Source organism: Pinus tabuliformis, chromosome 9 (genome assembly GCF_031772625.1).
Source record: "Pinus tabuliformis cultivar Carrire ecotype Pingquan chromosome 9, CPIR1, whole genome shotgun sequence".
Lineage (NCBI taxonomy): Eukaryota > Viridiplantae > Streptophyta > Pinopsida > Pinales > Pinaceae > Pinus > Pinus tabuliformis.
The window spans coordinates 905,568,535-905,588,496 of record NC_142307.1 but is presented as its reverse complement, the minus strand read 5'-3'; the positions used below and the strand labels follow the sequence as shown (position 1 = coordinate 905,588,496).

Below are 19,962 nucleotides of genomic sequence, written 5' to 3'. Positions count from 1 at the left end.
CAGCACGGAATCAAATACGTGTAGATGCAAGGTATTAAATTATTCACAGCATAGGATTAAGTGCAGATATTTCATAACCATGTTATATGAACTGCTTCAATAAAACAACCCTCCGACATATGTATGGTAAGGTGTTACAATAAGACCTTATACGGTTAGTGTTATTAGTGCATATAAGTTTTATGTACATGGTTAATATTATTATTACCGTAACCAAAAAAAAATTAAATGGGTAGAGATGTGACAATTGGTATCAGAGCCAAAGGTTACAGTACTGGCGCCTTTGGGAATTGGTAAGCGAAAAGGATATTGAGGTACGCCATCAGTAGGCATTAACTCAGGTACGAGTTTAATCATTCACATATTCATTTATGTAGTACACTACTTTTGGCATGATAGGTGTGATTCATGTTTATAACTGCTTTAAGTAGTAAGTAATAAGTTGTTGCATAACTACGTTCATAACGTTAAATTCCTAATGAGGATAAAAGACAATGAAACTTTGGCACACCTAAGAACAATATTGAGTACTCATTACATTCATGAACAATATTGAACACTCAGTGAGAAAAGTGACAATCAACTACCAACTTTTACCTTGCAAATATGACAATAACAATGATACATTCATTAAATAAAATTGAAGTTACTATGAACAAAACTTAATGAGTCAATGCATGAATATAAATTATGGGGAACATCCTTGAATAGGATGACAAATTGTTTTAAAATGACAATAGAAGAACCCCCTTAGATATTGAAAACATGCAATGAGTCAAGCAGCGAGACTTGATTGTCATAACTAACTTTTGATTCAGTCTTGTCATGGGTGCATGAAGACGATTGGTAGTTGGGATTGGTTAGTGTTGTATGACTAACCCATCGAACTTATATGCATTAATTGAATTGGACTAAGATTGTTACAATTCGTAAACAAGTGAAGGTTGATTGATGTCACATGCATGGAATGTGTGTGCTATAGTTCCAGTTGTTTATGAGAAGAATTCTTAATTTTATTCACCATGAGCATGCATGATGAATAGTATATTCTTATGTCTTAATAGATCTAATGATGATTGCCTCTAATTAAGTGAAATCCATTAGCATGGTATGTGTTTATCATTACTTGTTGAGAGATAAAAACCATTGGAGCCTCGATTTAATGATGGTTGAATTTATCTCCACTATGGGAATGATGGATTTCTTATGCATGTTGCATTCCAGGGTGAACTTAATTGGAAAGGCATGTTCAGTGGGTAACATTTCTAGTACCCATTCCTGGCATAATTACATGTGATAATTATTCATAAATAGACTACTTGTGCTAATGCAGTGGTCAGTAAACTCTAACTACCTTCCCCAACTATAGATGCTTCCAAAGGAAAAAGGAAGCAAGGAGAAGGGAGAAGACCGTACTATAGGGATAGCTGGAAATGGGAAAAGAAATCGCTAAGTCTGGTGGTGACCAAATAGCGCAAGCTTTGAGTGTCAGAATCTTGCAGAAGACTTTAAGTCTGGGGGGGTGACTAGATAGCGCTCGATGTGCATGTGAGTATTCCCTTGATCATGCTTAAGGAGTTGGAAAATGATAACTATAGTGTGTTGATGTTAATGATTTTCATAATGTCTCCTTGAACTCATTATTCTGAAATGGTCACATAGTAGTGTTACGATAGCTGTTGCATATAGCACCAAGTGGTGGCTCCAGTGCATGTGTGACACTTAGGAGATTATGCTTCTAATTGCATAAGTAGAGTAATTGCTTCCGGTAAGGGTGGTTTAAGTTGTGAGTTATGCATGTTGATTCAAGGATAAGATAAGTATCTTGCTCACTTCCTTGAAGAACACGTACGAATGTTTTATATGATTTCTTAGTAGAGAAAGTATTTGAATGCATGCAATAAAAGGATAGTTCCTTTATAGATTTTCTTGGTAAAGGAAATGTGTTAAGGCATGCAGTTAAAGATTGATTATTCTATATACTTTCTTAATAAAGAAAATAGGTAGTTCCTATTAGAAAGACTCCACGTGGGTCTTGTGTGAGAAATGCTTGTCTCTTGTCTATAAAAGCTTTGCTAAATATAGCCAAAGTATCTTCTTGAGAAAGAGGATGAGGTATATAAATGTCCTGAGGACAGCATGGAAGGTGGCCAAGTTTTCTTGAATTAAAATATGTATCTTTATTTGATAAAAGCTTCTTGGAAATATATATATGCTAATTGCATTATGATTCTAGTGAAATGGTTATGCATTACATGCATGATAAAAGATAGCTAAGGATGTGCTTCTAGGCACATAGATATTCATTTTTAACTTCTTGAGGAAAGAGTATATTACATATATACATAAATATAGTCTCATCCTAAGAGTATGCATACTTCATGTATGAAGATGAAGGATTTTGTGAGAGTTTTCTTGAAAATAAAAATAGAGGTTCTTACCCTTAAAGACACATTAGAATAGTGTTCATGCAAGAAACAAAATCCTTACTTGTTTCATGAAAAGAACTATGTGCATTGAAGTAAAAATAATTGTGTAGGAGAAAACACATGTTGCATGCACATAAGGGTAGTATGAGTCTGTGTGTACTTAGAGAAAGTGGTCATGTTAGCTTTCTTGAAAATAATAATCTCTTGGAGAGATTGTCTTGTTGGATGAGCTGTGTTGATTGCTTGATTTTGATGCATAAAGGATAAGTAAACCTTGTTTTTTGAATCTTGATTTTTATGCGTAAAGATGCATATCTTTAATGATTCCTTGAAAGGGAATCTTGAGAAACCCTCATATAGGAAGATGGAAGAATGAGGTTAAAATGACTTCCTTTAAGAAAGAGGTATGTAGTTGTTGTATGAAATGATGGTAGCCTTCTAGTGAAGGGAATGGGTGTTGCATACATTAAAAAAGGGCTTATACGATAAGCGATGGTATGCACAAAGAGTAGTCATTGTGATATGGAGTTATGTTCTTTGTACTATGCATGATCAAAGTTATCCATAGTAAACGTAAGACAATACTCCATTAATGACGAATTGAATTAGGACAACAGACTATGGCAAAATTGGAAATGTTTAGATTATTAACTCAACTGTTGTTGACATTTATACGTTAATGAGTGTTTGCATATGCTTTTATACATGACAGTATTGTGTGCATGCACATTCCTGGAAATGGAATACGTGTTAACTGATGCATATTTATAACTAACGTTGCTGATGGGATTAAGTAGCGGTAGCGTAATGGCAACAAGAAAACTCATCACGTAAATTGCTGCAATGTGAATTGCAATCACAAATGAGAAAGAATGAGGTTATATGATATGCATGAATTATGATATTTGGAAATTTGCATGCATACAACGTGTATGATAGATATGTTCCATCGATCTAGATGTTGTGGACCAGGATGAGGGATAAGTGTAAATGCATGGTGTACATGCATGTTTATTTTGTTAATGATAATGATTATATGGTTCATTGTGTAAATTACTTTGAGAAAGAGTAATAAAAGAGAAATTTAACATGCCAGACAATCGCGGATACTTGGGTTGATGACAGTTACCTGCCTGGAGGGGTTGATGGTACTTGTCTGCCCGGATTGTAAAAGGCTTGAATGCCTTGGGTTGATGACAGTTACCTGCCTGGAGGGGTTGATGGTACTTGTCTGCCCGGATTGTGAAAGGCTTGAATGCCTTGGGTTGATGACAGTTACCTGCCTGGAGGGGTTGATGGTACTTGTGTGCCCGAATTGTGAAAGGCTTGAATGCCTTGGGTTGATGACAGTTACCTACCTGGAGGGGTTGATGGTACTTGTCTGCCCGGATTGTGAAAGGCTGGAATGCCTTGGGTTGATGGCAGCTACCTGCCCGGAGGGGTTGATGGTACTTGTCTGCCCAGATTTACTCTCCCTGGAATTCTTGAGCCGGTTGGCCAGTGGAATTCCATGTTAGACCTGGTAAGGTCTCTATCAAAGAACTATCTGGATGTGGAAATGACTCGGTTTGGTTGTGAAGACTAGTTCCCATGGATTGGGAATTCTTTAGCCTATTATGGTGCTCATAGCTAAAGAAATGAACGAATCAGCTATATGATAAGTTGATGATGAATTCTATATAAGGAGTTATTGGAAATGTTAATTCCTTTGTGTATTACTAATCTTGTGGAAGTCTTAGTGGGGACTAAGACCATTTTCAAACAATGCAGTGCTTGACTGTTTTGATGATTAGAGAATTAGGTGCTCTTTTGGTACATCTAGAAGCACTTTGCGGATGTCTTTAGTGAGAATTCATTCAGTGTGCACGTGAGCAGTGATCTATCATTTGATGATTAGTGTTAGTGCTCTCTAAGTACTTGTAAAAGTATTGCGATTTAGAAATCATCTAGCATTGCACAATTGGTTGATAGTCAAAAGTATTTCATTTGACTCAAAATATAGGGACTAATGCAATTGAATTTGCTAGTCATATATTACAGGAATTACTTACCATGGAGGGTTGAAGAATTGTCCAACCACTATTAAAATGCTTACATGAAAGACTTCATGATTTTTAAGAATAGATGGTAAGTAATGGTAAGTTGACACAGAGAATTGTTTGTTATGAATGAAGAAGGGCCAAGTGGTGGCGATTAGAAGTTGCATATTTTTGCAATTACAAACGTTTATGACTATTGATGTTTATAACTAATGATATTTCTCATGACTATATCATTACTATTTCGGTTCGTTGTCATTTCTTGGAATGACAACTTTGATTTTTAAGAGGTAGGATCACATTTTGTGTGGTTTAGATGGTAATACCATGAGTAAAGCCTAAAGTTCCAACGAAGGATGAACACCGAGGACGGTGCTCCTGTTAAGGGGGGGAGTATGTAACATCCCTATGGTAATAACTTGGCGTAAATTATTCAGTTATGAAATAGTAATTCTTTTTTTTCTTTTAAGAAAAAAGATTACGAATTAGTTTAAAAAACTAATTCTTGTTATTCATAAAGCTGTCAATGAAAGAATGACGGGGGGTGCTGTAGGACAGAGAGAAGGGGAAACAACTGAAGAAGAACATACCTGGTTTTGAACTAAGTCTGGTAGAGACCAGATAGTCAAGACACTGGGTGCAGTCTTACTAAGGATTGGGATCCGGTAAGAGTAAGATCGGGGGGAGACTCAGGTCCCAAAGGACAAAGTCTTAAGGATGGGTGGTTAAAGAGCTTTACACAGGAATTTGCAGGAGGCTTGCTACCAGAAATACAATACGCACGGTGACCAGGTAAGTATCGGAAACCTACTGTATCTATAGTGTTTTATCAGAATGGTAGATTAAATAATTGCTGTTACCGATTACAGGCTATTAGACTAGAACACTCGTAAATCTCTGCTATTCTTAGCATGTAAAGATTGAACGAGAAATAGAATCTGTATTCTGGTTATAATACCCAATCTTGGGGATTTAAGGCAATAGTTAGGAATTGCTGCCTAACATTAAATGGTGCATTATTCGTAAGACAGCAGAGCTGTAATATTCTCTATAGGAATCTCGAGACACATATCCTGTCCCTGTAGAAGTTAGGCCAGGCAAAAGGGATTTATATAACAAGAACAGCAGAAGTTCTACGTTATTATGGGTACTGTAACCTGCATTTAAAAAAAAGAATAAACCCTTACCCTGTGAGTAACTGTTAATCTCGGGACCGCGTATGCTGGTCTCGTTCCGTAAAGACAGGTTGAGGAAAGAGAGAGCCGTAATAAAAACTTTAAGCTAGGGTTTCAAGCAGAGTCTTGAATGAGTAACTGAGTTAGTTTCGAGCAGATTCGTGCTCAGAAGAAAAGAGGAAAACGTAAACTAATAAACCAAGAAATAATTACGACAGCGCCGTAACCGGCATAGCCACCGAAGGCCTGTATTTTTTATCAAAAACCTCAGACAGGAGCACGAAGACCTAACACAAGCATAGTATGTACTTCCTCGCATCATAACCTGAGCCAAGAATTCCGGGTACAAATATGCAATGCATGCAAGAGCATTCCGCTCTGTTTTCTCTTAGAAACAGATAAGGTCAAACTAAACGGAGCTTATGAATATATATAAATTTCAAATGAAAGCATTGAACAGAGCTTGTAAACGTAAACGGTGAACAGAGCTTGAAACCACATATGAACCTCAAATAGAAGCAATGAATGGAACAAAAGCCAACGTAAATGACAAACCCTCGTGGTGCCGAGTGGTAATTATTCAATGATGAAACGAGAGCCTGTTCTAAGGATAGTAAGGGCGTGAGATAAGCCTTACTGTAACCAACCATTGATATATATATATAGACGAAAACATGACATTCACATGTGATCCATAGAACCAGCTATACATACATTTCAGGTAGAAGAATTCAGAATTGTTAGAAAAGGAATAACCATAATAAATACTTGAAAACCAGTTGGTTCGAACAGTCGTCTATCCGCAGAGAATTCAAGCCGGGGTCGACCATGCATCCATCGAGTTCGGATGCAGGTGCAACCCTTATGGCGTTCCAAGTACATGTATACTTATATAGAAAGCAAGCAAATGCATAACAGAGGAATTGAACCGAGTAGAATATGTACAAGAAAATGTATAATTATATAGACAAGAAAATCGTATTGCTTAAACATGAAATGTATAAGATTTGCTCCTCAAGCACTGTACAAAGAAGGAAGCCTTTAACTGGAATATAACCATGGCCGCGTTAACAAAGGGCCGCCATCCCATATTGGGTCCAGAGCTAAATACATAAGCGGAGAAAGTATAGAGCATAATAACCTAAGCAAAGCTTAATAACATAAATGTAGCTACTTCACATAACGGTCGAATGGTACAGCCTCTGAACTAGAGACTGACCCTTCTCTGTTCCGCAGAATCTAAAACAAGGGGATTAACCCAGAAATCAAGAGGTTCTCCGTCATCTGCGCCCAAGAAGAAGATTGGGAGCTCAGAATCGCTCGGAGTACAGAAGACAAATACAGTTTAATCAATATACATCGGGGCTAGGAGGAAATCTCTGTATGCACCTGTGAAGAACCTGGCCGGTAGCATTTGACAGAGTGTGCAGACCGCCGAGCAGCTCCCAAAACCGCCATCCATAACCTGTAAAATAGGAAAGTTCAGTGATTGACGTTCCTTGGGATTAAATACAGGAAAACCTCGAATTATTTAACCAAAACGAAAACTCACCGAGCCAGCTCGATAGCTGGTATCCCTGGAGTGGTGGCGCCATGACAGTAATGCAAGCTGGAGAAGAAACTGTAACAGAACCAAGGGTTTGATACGCAGCCGAGACAGAATGGCGCGGAGACAATGGAACGCCAAGCAAAACCAAGGAAATCGCGAAGTATCCGGAGGATTTCCTTTATAAACACAAAGAGCCCTCTGGGAGACGTGGAGCGTTTTCCTCCATTGATCTCTGCCAACGAATAACCACCGTTGATCATTGCGGGAATACCAAAGAGTAGGGCGGGAAAGTTCCTAACGGGAGCCATTCCCGATCACGTGAAGGAGTCAGTCAGCCTTAATGGTAAGTCCAAGTGTCATGAGATGGCTTTGCCAACTCTCACCTTCAGCACGGAATCAAGTACGTGTAGATGCAAGGTATTAAAGTACTCACAGCATAGGATCAAGTGCAGATATTTCATAACCATGTTATATGAACTGCTTTAATAAAACAACCCTTCGACATATGTATGGTAAGGTGTTACGATAAGACCTTATACGGTTAGTGTTATTAGTGCATATAAGTTTTATGTACATGGTTAATATTATTATTACCGTAACCAAAAAAAAATTAAATGGGTAGAGATGTGACAAAGATCATGTACAAAGCCATTTTTAAATTGGCATAACCAACCATACAGTCACGTCAAATCCACTCAATATGGGCCCAACGTTGATTATTTAGTAGTGTCTAAGAATTCTTTCAACGTTGATGATTTAGTAGGTTTGTAGGAATATTTTCAACCTCGATCTTCAAACTTGGTTGGTAATTCATGGTGATATTAAAGTTAGATTTGCAAAAACAATATTATAAGCAAAATTGAAAGTAGATTTTCACTGTTCATCTCATGCATACATATTTATATATATATTTCAATTTATCTATATATATATATATATATATATTTTCCAACTTTTACTACAGAGTTTTATTTGGGGAGCAATACTATACTACATGGGTTTATATTGGGCGATATATATTGAGGAAAAAATGACATAGTATATTGGGGGATATATAGGGGATAAAAGGTTTTTATATTGGAAGTTATAAAAAATGGAACTCAAAATTAATGGGAAAATATACAGGGGTATAAAAAATATTGGATAGTTACAATATATTGGGTTTGTATTGGTATGGGATTAAATAATGTGATTTTTAGAGTTATTTCCAATATATAGTCAAATTAAGAGTGTTATTTAATATGTCATAGGTTAATTGAGTGTAGCCCCTATAACTTCTACCTGTAAATTAAGTCTTTAACATAAAAACTTATATATTTATCATTTAGTTACCACTTCTTACTTGATTTGTAAGCAAGTTAGCGTTCACATTAAGTTAGTGGATTTCATAATATTAAATATAACAATATTTTCTTGCTCACTTGAAAGTATGGGAGGTCAATGCATTTATTGTTGGAGGAATGACGTGAACTTTACTTCTGTTTTTTAACTTATTTTTTATTTTTATCATGTATACACTTTGGTGTGTGAAATCCTTTTGCTTCACTATTCTAATGGAGTAATTGCAAAACTATTTATAGTTATTTTCATGGAGTAATTGCAACACTATATTTAGTTATTAGAAGGGAACCATGTTCACTAGTTTTCTTAACATTAGATGAAAAGTTAAAAACATTAGATGCAAAGTTAAAAACATTTGCCTTTCTATTTGGAGTAATTGCAATACTATATGTAGTTATTTGAAGTGTATCTGAAGTGAACCACATGAGGCTTACTAGTTTTCTTAACATTAGATGTAAAAAAAAATTCCCTTTTATTGGGAAGCATTGGAGGTCGATGTTGACAAGAAGTCTGGAGAATTCCATTGATTCAAATGCTGGAATCTATGCGTTAATTCATTCAATGAAGGTTACATTTATACTTGAAAAATATAACTGAAACAATTATAACTAGAAATACCTAATTTATAACTAAATCCCTAACTATACAGAAATCCCGAAGGATTACAACATTTCCCCCTTAATCTGAAGGGACATCTAACATACCAAGTAAAGATCTAAATTTATCGAACTTTTCACGCCCCAATGCTTTAGTAAAGATATTTGCAATTTGTTCTGATGTTAGGCAATGTGTCAGATGAACTGTTTTGGCCTCTATATGATGTCGAACCAAATGATACTTGGTGTTAATATGTTTGGTTCGATCATGAAACTTTGGATTCTTAACCAATTGAATTCCAGAATAGTTGTCAACAAATAAAGGGGTTGAATCTTTTTGCTTCTCTTGCAAATCTTAAAGCATTTTATGAAGCCAAATGGTTTCCTTAGTGGCTTGAGATGTTGCAACATATTCGGCTTCGGTGGTAGAATCGGTAGGAATAGATTTCTTGCGTGATCTCCAACTGATGACTGCTGATCCAAGATTCATAATATAGCCAAAAGTAGAGAATCCATTCTCTTTATCTCCATCAAAATCAGAATCTGAATAACCAACAAGATGGAAGTCTAAAACTTCGGTATATTTGATGCCGTAAGTTTGGGTTCCTTTTAAATATTTCAGTACTCTTTTTGCTGCTACCCAATGCCCCTCACAATGATGATGCATAAATTTGGAAAGTATTCCTACAACAAATGTTATATCAGGACAATTAATAGATAAATAAATCAAACTTCCAACAAGTTGCCTATACTTTGTTGGATCTTGAAATGATTTTCCTTCTTCTCAAATAAGTTTCAATTTTTGCCCCATTGGTGTAGCAACAAGCTTACAATCCATCATACTATATCTGTTCAATAACTTACCAACATACTTTTCTGAGAGATGAAAATATGTTGTGGTTTTTGATCAACTTCAATTCCAAGATAATAATGAAGTAAACCTAAATCTGTCATATCAAAAACCTTTTTCAATTCCTTCTTAATAGATGATATATATTCATCATTGTTTCCTGTGATCATCAAATCATCAACATATACAACTAGATATACAACTGATCTTCCAACTTTCTTAACGAAAAGAGTTGCATCATCTAGGTCAAAATGTTTATAATTTAACTTTAGAAGATGTTCAGTTAGTTTCTCATATCATGCTCGTGGTGCTTGCTTCAAGCCATAAAAGGACTTCATCAGTTTGCAAATCTTTTGTTATTTCCCTTTAATGGAAAAACCTTCTGGCTGAAATAAGTAAACATCTTCTTTCAAATCTCCATTTTAAAAAGTAGTTTTGACATCCATATGATGAATTTTCCATTCTTTCTGAGCTGCAATAGCAAACAAAGATCTAATAGTGCCCCATTTAGTTGTAGGAGCAAATGTCTCTGTATAGTCAATACCCTCTTTCTATGCATATCCTTTCGCTACAAGTCTTGTCTTGTGTTTGTTTAGTGAACCATCAGCTTTATACTTAGTTTTATTATTCCATTTGCAACCAATAGGTTGGATGTCAATAAGAGGATCCATCATAGCTAGTAGCTTCTTCAAAACAAGTCGGTTCACAATCCACAGAAAAGTTAAATTCACAATGAGAATAGTTACCTAAGGAACTTCGAGTCTTAAACTCATCATATTTCTTCGGAAATGTTCGAATACGAGATGATCTTCGCAAAGGTTGTGTAGGAAGTTGCCCATCTTCTTCTTTTGTCTTAGTTCTTGCCATTTATGTTCCTGTCAACTCTGTTGTCGTTTCTGTCCTTGTCATGTTTGTAGAAACACTCGCATCAACCAATTTCTCATCAATAGCATAATTATCATCATTGAAAGAAGGAAACTCCACATACTGATATAATATAGGTATCCCCCCTTTAGGATGTAGAAGTAGAGATAGGAGGTAGAGCACACAGAGAGGATTTGTGCACTGTAGCACCTCATGGGCCAGAGACATTAATTCTTTGTACTCGTGGCCTTATTTTCTAGATAGAGAAAGAGAACAAAGCAACCTTACCTTTCAGTTGGGTTTTCTGCCGAAAGGGTTTGCTAGAGTATATTTTGTGTCTTATGTGTGTGTGGGAGCTTATTTTATCGTTCTCTATTTTTCGGCATAATTTCCACTCACATGCATGCACTAATTACACTAAAATATACAAATATAGAAATTAAATAAAATTGTAATAGTGTAGACTTTTAGATTTTTAATATAATATTGTCAAATCTATTGTGACAAACTGCCTAGTAGAATATCCATGGCAGATTACAGATCGATATTAAATAATAATTATTTATTATATAAATATGTATCAAATTGACAATTGATTGAGCACAATGGATGCTTATATAGATAAAAATAGTTGATAATAAATCATAGCATTAGCAAAGTGTATTACTTATAATTATTACACATTAATAATTAAATTTGTAATAATTTCCTTCTAATTACTATTACATACTTTTATTTATAACATAACATTATAACCCTCAATGTAATATACTCTACATATATTACAATAATAATTATGTTGTGGAGCAATTCCACAATGTAATCGCATCTAACCATCCACTATTTCTAACCATCCACTATTTTTTTAAAGAGGTTTCTAATCTATTACCATCCTATCATGAAAATACATAAAGAGTCTACAAAATATGCTTAATCACAATAAAATGGATAGATCACAACAAAACCAATAAAATGGATAGATCACAACAAAACCAGAAAACCAGAATACCCCAGCCTACTTCAAAGCAATGAAAAATGAGACAATCTTGTGGACTAACATATACATATTTAATAATGGGGTGGATTTGTTGTACAAAGAAAACAAAATCTACCATTTTTCATGCAGAAAAAGAAAAATGAAATTGAAGAGACAAGGGATATATAGCCAAACATGCAACCTGGAATTAAGAGCTCCTTTGTTGTTAGGTGAGGTCAACGGGTTATCTTTAAAGTCATCACCAAAATCTAAGATGAGAACTCCACCATGCTTCTTCATAATCCACGAACATGGGATGATAATAAGGGCCTTAATAAGGACCTTCTTTCTTTATCATGTCCAAATGAACATTAAGCTCAAAGTGTTCTACCTCGTGAAGCTAGAGAGCATGAGCGACACATTTTGGTAATGCCAATATGCCTCTAAAGTCTTGTAGAAGTCAAGAGAAAACCTCCTAAACTTATACCGGTGTTTGAATTCAATCAAATCTCTCATTAGGCCAAACATTTAGTTAGAGCATACCACTTTTGGAGTAATTATGCAATACAAAAGTATATAAAATGCTTCTAAGAATTCTATTTGTTAATTTTTTTGTGATTGTATAATTTTCATTACTACATCAAAATTTTGCTCCAAACCAAGCAATTTGCATCTCATTAATCAACCTGAGTACTTATGTCCACACTTGGAGCTCCTTTTCGTCACCTTAAAATATTATTTCGTGAAGTTAGATCCCGTTAAATTAATTCAACTACCGTTTCACGCATAGTGGAATTATGTGCAATATTCAATATACTTATGGCTTTGCTGGTGCTAAAACTTATTCTTTATTGTTTATTGAAATCTTGTTAAGTCTAATTTGCATGTATATGATAGAGTTTTCTTGAATTTAATTTCAACCGAACATTCTAGAAATCCACAGTAGTTTTATTTAAGATATAGGCTCATTGAGGTGGCTTTAAATTCCAACTAAACATTCTTGAAATCCACAGTGAACTTTAAGTGAAATTAGTTTAGATGTAGGCTCATTGAGGTGTTAAAACCACGGTTCAATGTAATGGTAGCCATGGAATCTAGAAATTTGTCATGATTTTATGAAGATGCTATTTTTTTTTCTTTATTATATTTCACTTAGAAACTGTACTTTCAATGATAGAATTGTTTGGTCCATTCTAATTTTGTTATACTTTTAAATCCAGCTATCAAAACTATGTAAAATGAGAAACAATGTTTTTATGAAAATAAATATTCATAAATAAATACAATTTAAATATTAAAGCTTGATATATGCATTAATCGTCTTATCATCTCTTATTGGAGTCTTAGTTTAACGTAACAAATAGCCATGAAAATAAGACAGATAGGTTGAAATTAGGTTATTTTTGTTTTTATGGAACTTTATCAGAATATGTATGACTGTAACTCTTTCAAAAGGACAAGACTATAATGAAGAGTCAGGTTCGCAATTTCCTTTAGTTCACATAATATGAATATAGAAAATGATATGATATTTCATTGTCCTTCCCAATTACGTCCTACAAACTTTAAATCTATGGTTGCAATCTGTGAATTTAAATTCACATGATAAGAACACAGAAGATGATAAGATATTCCGTCTTCCTTGCCCATTACATCGCACAAGTTTGAAATTTATAGATTGTTTAGTATTTAGATAGTTTGTAAATGTGTTATATTGTAATAGTTCTACGTATAAAATGGTTAGGCAAATGTTTATTAATGCTTTTGGATTATTTTTAATAGATAACCTTTCTCAGAGTATTTTGATTAAAATATTGTAAAAGTAAAATTTCTTTGTGCCCCATAGTACAAGTTACGTTGTATTTTTTTGATATTTTTCTCACACTGCTGTCTAACTAAAATATCTCCGTGCCTCAATGTGTCTAACTCTCTCACAAGATGGATGAATATGTCAGTGTGTAACTCTCACAATATGCACTGACATTTCTGATGAGAGTAGTAGTTTGAGGTTAAGTCTTTACTAGAAAGGGAAATTTAGTTCTAGTTGTCGAGTTTTAGAATTTTAGGTGTATGTAAAATTTAAATAGAATTTTAGGTATATGTAAATTTTTAATAAAAATATCTATAATTTTTTAATAGTGTCTCATCTATTTTTATCATTAAAAAAATAATTAAACTCTTTAAAAACATAGGTTAAAAAAATCACCCAATTCAAATGAAAAATTCCCCATCAAACTAAATCATCACCACATTTAACGACTTTGCTATGTCATACTTGTTTTATATAACTTGAATGTAAAGATAATAAAACTTCATCAGGTAGATTGTGTTGAGTTTTTAAATAATACGTCACTGGAATTTTGATGCTATAAGATTTTCTGTCAAAATCTTGTTGGAGTATTATTATTAAATGGCTTGTATAAAAAGAAAATCAAGGTAAACCATGTGAAGCTTACCGTAATAGGTTAGGGCAATATGATGTAAAGTGAGTAAGTAGAATTTTATGTTTCTATTAAAAAAAATATAATAAAATTATTGTAATTTTAATAAAGTTAAAAGATTAAGAAAATCTAAGAACAATGTGTTGCCTTAATTTACTATAAATACTCTACAATAATCAATATTCTCCTGATGAATGTTAGGGAGACTAAGATACATATTGGACAATGTACACTCAGATCTACATAACTGGCTTTAAAACTTTTGAAATCCAACTATGTACAACTCAGCCTTTACAACATTTATGGTATACTGCAACAATTAACTGGTGAATGCATAATATCTACCCAACAGAATCATAATAACACAGAACACCAAAGATTTCCAACGTACTCAATGGCATGTGACGTTGCTGGGCTTGTGCTGGTTCTCGCTGTTCAATCCTTATTTGGATGTCAGTGCTTGGCCTCTATCAAAATCCTGCAAATCTTCATGCGCTGGCTGGAAGCAAACAGTGCCATTCGCTGCTTTATTTCAGAAAAATTGTAAATGGCTGAGATTATTTTACTCGTCAGTCATCAAGATTCTGAGTTTGCCGGAAAAAAAATGTGCATTATTTAAAACTGGTGTCAGCTTTAATAACACTTAATTGAGTGCCCATCTCATTTACGATAAAAAATTGCGTACGCTAGCCAGTAGTTTTGTCAGCTTTAATGACATCGTTTACAACGCTAGAGAAACTGTGTACGTTACTAGAGTGCAGTCACATCTTATTGAGCGGCCACCAATAAGCAACCGGTGCTCTGTTTGGGTGTACTTTGTCAGATTTAAAGTTAATTGAGATTGGACAGTGTACAAAGCAGCATTAAATGTTGATTGCATATGGTTTTGTCCACCTACAGTGAGAAGTAATAATATTTTTTTAAATTAGTCAAAGGATTTGGTGGGAGGGTTTTTGGATTTATTTTTATATCTATTTATGGCAAAGAAAGAACAATCTATTGGCTTTTGTATTAATAAATGATAAAATTTATGTTGATTGCATATGGTTTTGTCCACCTACAGTGAGAAGTAATAATATTTTTTTAAATTAGTCAAAGGATTTGGTGGGAGGGTTTTTCAATTTATTTTTATATCTATTTATGGCAAAGAAAGAACAATCTATTGGATTTTGTATTAATAAATGATAAAATTTTGAACTCTAGGTTATTTAATTATGAAAAAAATAAATAAGAAAAAACAAGAAACACGGCACGCAACTCTGTTGAATAATTTTGTAGGGAGCATTAGGTATAGTTCAATAATGGGTCCCTAATCATTATTATGTGGGTGTGCAATCCCCAACAAAATTCAAAAGGGCACAAGGCTCGCAAACACGACCCAAATGGGTCGCAGACATTTTGGCGCTGAAACCATGAGTGGAGCACCACACTCAACGCCTTGGAAAAAATGATAACCCCATAGTAAGAACCAGCATCTGCCTCGTCTCACCCGCACTTGCCAAGGGATAAACCGCCGAGTAGCAAAAGAAAAAGGGTAGTAGGGCCCAAAGAAAATTCAGTTGCAAACCATCATGCCAATGAACAACATGTGTGTAGCAAATGGTCGGAGGAAAAATCAGGTGGTAGCAAATCTCGAATAGCTAAGGAAGCCCAACCAATCTCACACCATTGAAGGAAACCTACTCTTCAGCACCGACTGGGTCACCAGCAAAGAAAGACATCCTACAACGCAAGAAGATACTCTACAAGTACAATGTAAGAAGATACATTAAAAAAATATTGAAGATACATTAAAAAAATATTGAAGATACATTAAAAAAATATTGAGGTCTAAAATGAGTTTCAAAACAAAAATGTACAATCAAAAATCAACTTTACAAGAATCAATAGGATTCAAGTTAATGATGTCAACTATGGGGATGATTCACCACTATTGATGTAAAAAATAAAAAGATTAAAAAAAAAAACTATTTTTTCAACTCGTATTTTCAACTTATTTCCTTACTGTTTTACTCTAATTTGATGTGAGAACACTCATTCGATGCAAAATTTAATTTCTCATCTAAGGAGTAGCCATGTTACATACTTCTTATGGACCTTGCTTTATGAAAAATGAGAAATAGAAGAAAAGTGTGATTGCAACCACGTTTTTTCATGTATTTCCCATTTTTCGTGTATCATGATTCATTGAAAATATGCAACATGGGTACTCCTTGGACGGAGAATTAAATTTTTGCATTCAATGAGTGACTCCGCCCAAAATTTGATTAAAACCATAGGGAGATAAGTTGAAAATATGAGTTGAAAAAACAAATTTTTTTTTTCCCTCTAAAATTTGATGATGTAATTTAATCTTATTTTATTATTTCCACTATTATTTTATAATATTCCTTAGGAGGCCCATTTTAGACCTCAAATTTTCTCTAATGCTCTGACGAGCAAGAAAATAATGTCGGAAAATACTCTGACCAGAAAGAAACGTCTGGAGCTATTCCAACAAGCCTCATCACATGCATACACACAAAAACAATCATCAACAACCTACACTCCAACATACACCAAACACACTAGTAGGAGAGACCAACAAATAACTACGGGAGGAAAAAAGGGCGGCAACAATAGACAAACCTCAAAACATAACGACAAAACCCGACGAAGCCCACCCCAAACCACACACCACTGAATGAAACTCACGAACCAACACCATCTGTGTCACCGACAAAGTGAAGTGTCGTGACATCCGTTTAAGGGAAGTCACAAACCGGGGGCAAAGGTGGTTAGGGTTCTAGCCACCCCTCAAAAAAACATCCATTACCTAGGTAATGTATATTGTAATTAGTTTGTCAAGCTATTAATGTTTGACTTTCAATTAATTTTCAAATTTTGAAAACAAATTATTGTAAAAATTGAATATTTTGAAAAAAAAAAATGATTTTTACTTGTTTAAAATCTAAATTCTTATTTTTTAATTAGTTGATGTATAAGATAAAACTAATTTTACTTACTTTTAAACAAAATTTTCAGTAATAAAATTAATTAAAATTTTTGAGATAGAAAAATTTCTAGTTTTAACAAGTGTCCCAACTATTAATTATGTCATTAATTAACCCTAAATTCTCAGTACTTATTATTATTGTAGTCGACATGGTGTACAATATATCATGATCATTTATGATCAACTTTTCGTTTTTTAGATTTGGATTCATGTGAGCATTGTACACACTACAAAGGTTTCACAAGTTCGTTGATTCAAAAAATAATACAACATTGACTACTGAGGCATCAAATTTGCCCGGATGACTAAATATTGTTGGAATCCAACCATTTTTTTTTTAATTGATAGTCGGAGTGCTTGGATCTTGTTTTTTATGGTGGAAATGGATTTTGCACCATCAAAAACCCTAGTGAAACCCATAATCTTGAAGCTTAGCAGCTGTAACGTGGATTTCCAAAAATATTTGCCAAATTTTATCAAAATCATGATGAAATTTCCATTGTTTTCTAGAAAAATTTAAAGTGTCATTAGACTATGCACAACTTTACAGTCAATCATTTAATTACCAATTATGTCATGTTTTTTTGGTTACCACCACCTAGCTTTACTCAGGTTTGATCATGAATGAAAGGAGACATAAAGGGGATTTGCTTTTAGCCTCTATGGTTTCTCTTAAAAAAAAAAAAAAGAATGAATTTGTGGATGTTATCGGGATATCGAGTCCTCGAAAGAACTCGGCAAATTACACTTCTATAATGTTTGGAACCCAACATTACATTATCCCTGTCAATTAACAAACCATCAATTAACAACATATCCTCCTTGCAACAATTAAATCCAATAGATGTTAGAGTGCACACTCCTCTTCGATACCAGATAATTGAATATCGAGATGGTCACTTCAATTAAAACCAATACTCACCTGATACCCAGTTCCTGTCACACTTTCCCAACTCACCTTTCCTCGTCACGCTTTGTGCCTAGTTAGGTCTAGACACATGAAAAGAAGCCCATGTGGCATAGGACTTGTGCCACTAAAAATTAACCGCTAAGTCATCTAGTCAACATGTTTTTATTCGACACTCAACTCCATATATTATGCCACATCACTTATTATGACATCATGGTTGACATAATCACAACATTCCACTATTGGACATCAGATATTGACGTGCACTTAATGTTTCTCCCATAGAATGACCCAATATGCTGACACCCAATACATCTAATCTCTAGAGTAATTAACAAGGGTTATACTTTAAGTAGGGTCTAATCCATTCTTCAACACATATTAATCTTAATCAATACATTTGAATGATTTAAAATTTTAACATCAGGTAATGAGCTTAATATGTAGCGTGCATGCCTCACTTTGCCATTAATTTAGAATAAAATATGGATTTAACTCTTAATTCTTATTCTCAATATGCAAATTACCTTGGTTGTATCACTTCCCTACTCATTGACATTGCTAGTAACTTTCATAGACTCTTAGAATGTCATTATGGCATTCTTATCCAGGGTAATTGGCTTAATTGGAAATTCCCCACTTCTAGAAGTGTGCCTTTATCAATAATCGATGTTATACAAATAACTTAATATAGTCGCATATTCTCATGTTTTATTTTGTTGGTTGTAGGTTCTCTAAAAAAAAATTCCTCTAAAAAAAGCAAGGAAACAACCCAAAATTGCAGACCTTTCCCAGGATGATGAAAAGGGTATCAAATAATCTCATATCTTCATAATAACTCTCAGTACCTATAATATTATAATCTAGAATGTTTATTCAAATCATGGAATCCTATGATATGCACATTGGTAAAATAAGAGAACACAATATTATTAAATTGTTATGTGAATACTTGGAGTGGGTCTGCTCTGCAATCCTATGTCATGACAGAGAGCCCATTGGAGGATAACACAATTTCTAGAGGTTGTGTTGTGTGAAAAAAGAAATAATTTCAGTGTGAATACAAGCATCAAAGGGGAAAGAGCAATTGCGTAACAATATAGTTAGGAGACCTATAACATTTTTTTAACTGAAACTTTATAATAAGTAGTTTTCAATCTTCATGATGGAGCAAATGATAAAGTCATCTTGATGGTCGTGAGGGAGTGCATGTTTAGCAATAGAGAGGCACATCTATAACCATATCATCCCAGGCTTATAATGCTTACTATACAAAATACATCATGGTATTTACCTCGACTAAACTTCACAAAAGGTAACTTTGTTTGTTTCCTTCTCTAGTAGATGATAGATCCATATAATAAGACGTTTGGTGGAGGTGTTATACTAGTATCAAAATAGATTTATCGGATGCCCACTATGAATTGGAACTTGTGCAAACCTCAAATTTCCTTGCACCGGGCGCTAAGCATAATAGTCCACATGACTTGGTGCTATGAGCAAGCGCCAAAGCCGAAAGATTCATTTTCCTTAACGTGCTCTGGATATCTCTCCAATTGTCCTCTGTTAGTTTTCTTAATGTTCTTAAACTATTACCATTTTTGCAACCATCACTGCCTACACTAACATTATTACCATGCGAGACTTCTGAAGTAGTATTTTTCTCTCCCTTCTTGGCGTGATTGAGGAGGCAAGACACCACTCTTCGAAATTCTACTGTTGTTTCGTAAATTTTCGGAAAGCTTTTGACTATGTTCCGAGGGAAACCTTACTCCAAAGACTCAAATATATTGGCAT

The 19,962-nt window shown here is 34.3% G+C and overlaps 1 long non-coding RNA gene across 1 annotated transcript; it reads right to left on the bottom strand.

Annotated features, from left to right (window-relative positions):
• Positions 1 to 6,566: 6,566 nt before the first annotated feature.
• On the bottom strand, positions 6,567 to 7,158 carry LOC149151697 (uncharacterized). Its single transcript, XR_016263699.1, has 2 exons — positions 7,033 to 7,158; positions 6,567 to 6,927 (listed from the first exon to the last, which is right to left on the bottom strand). It is a non-coding gene; the product is annotated as an uncharacterized LOC149151697 (long non-coding RNA).
• Between the last annotated feature and the right edge of the window lie 12,804 nt (positions 7,159 to 19,962).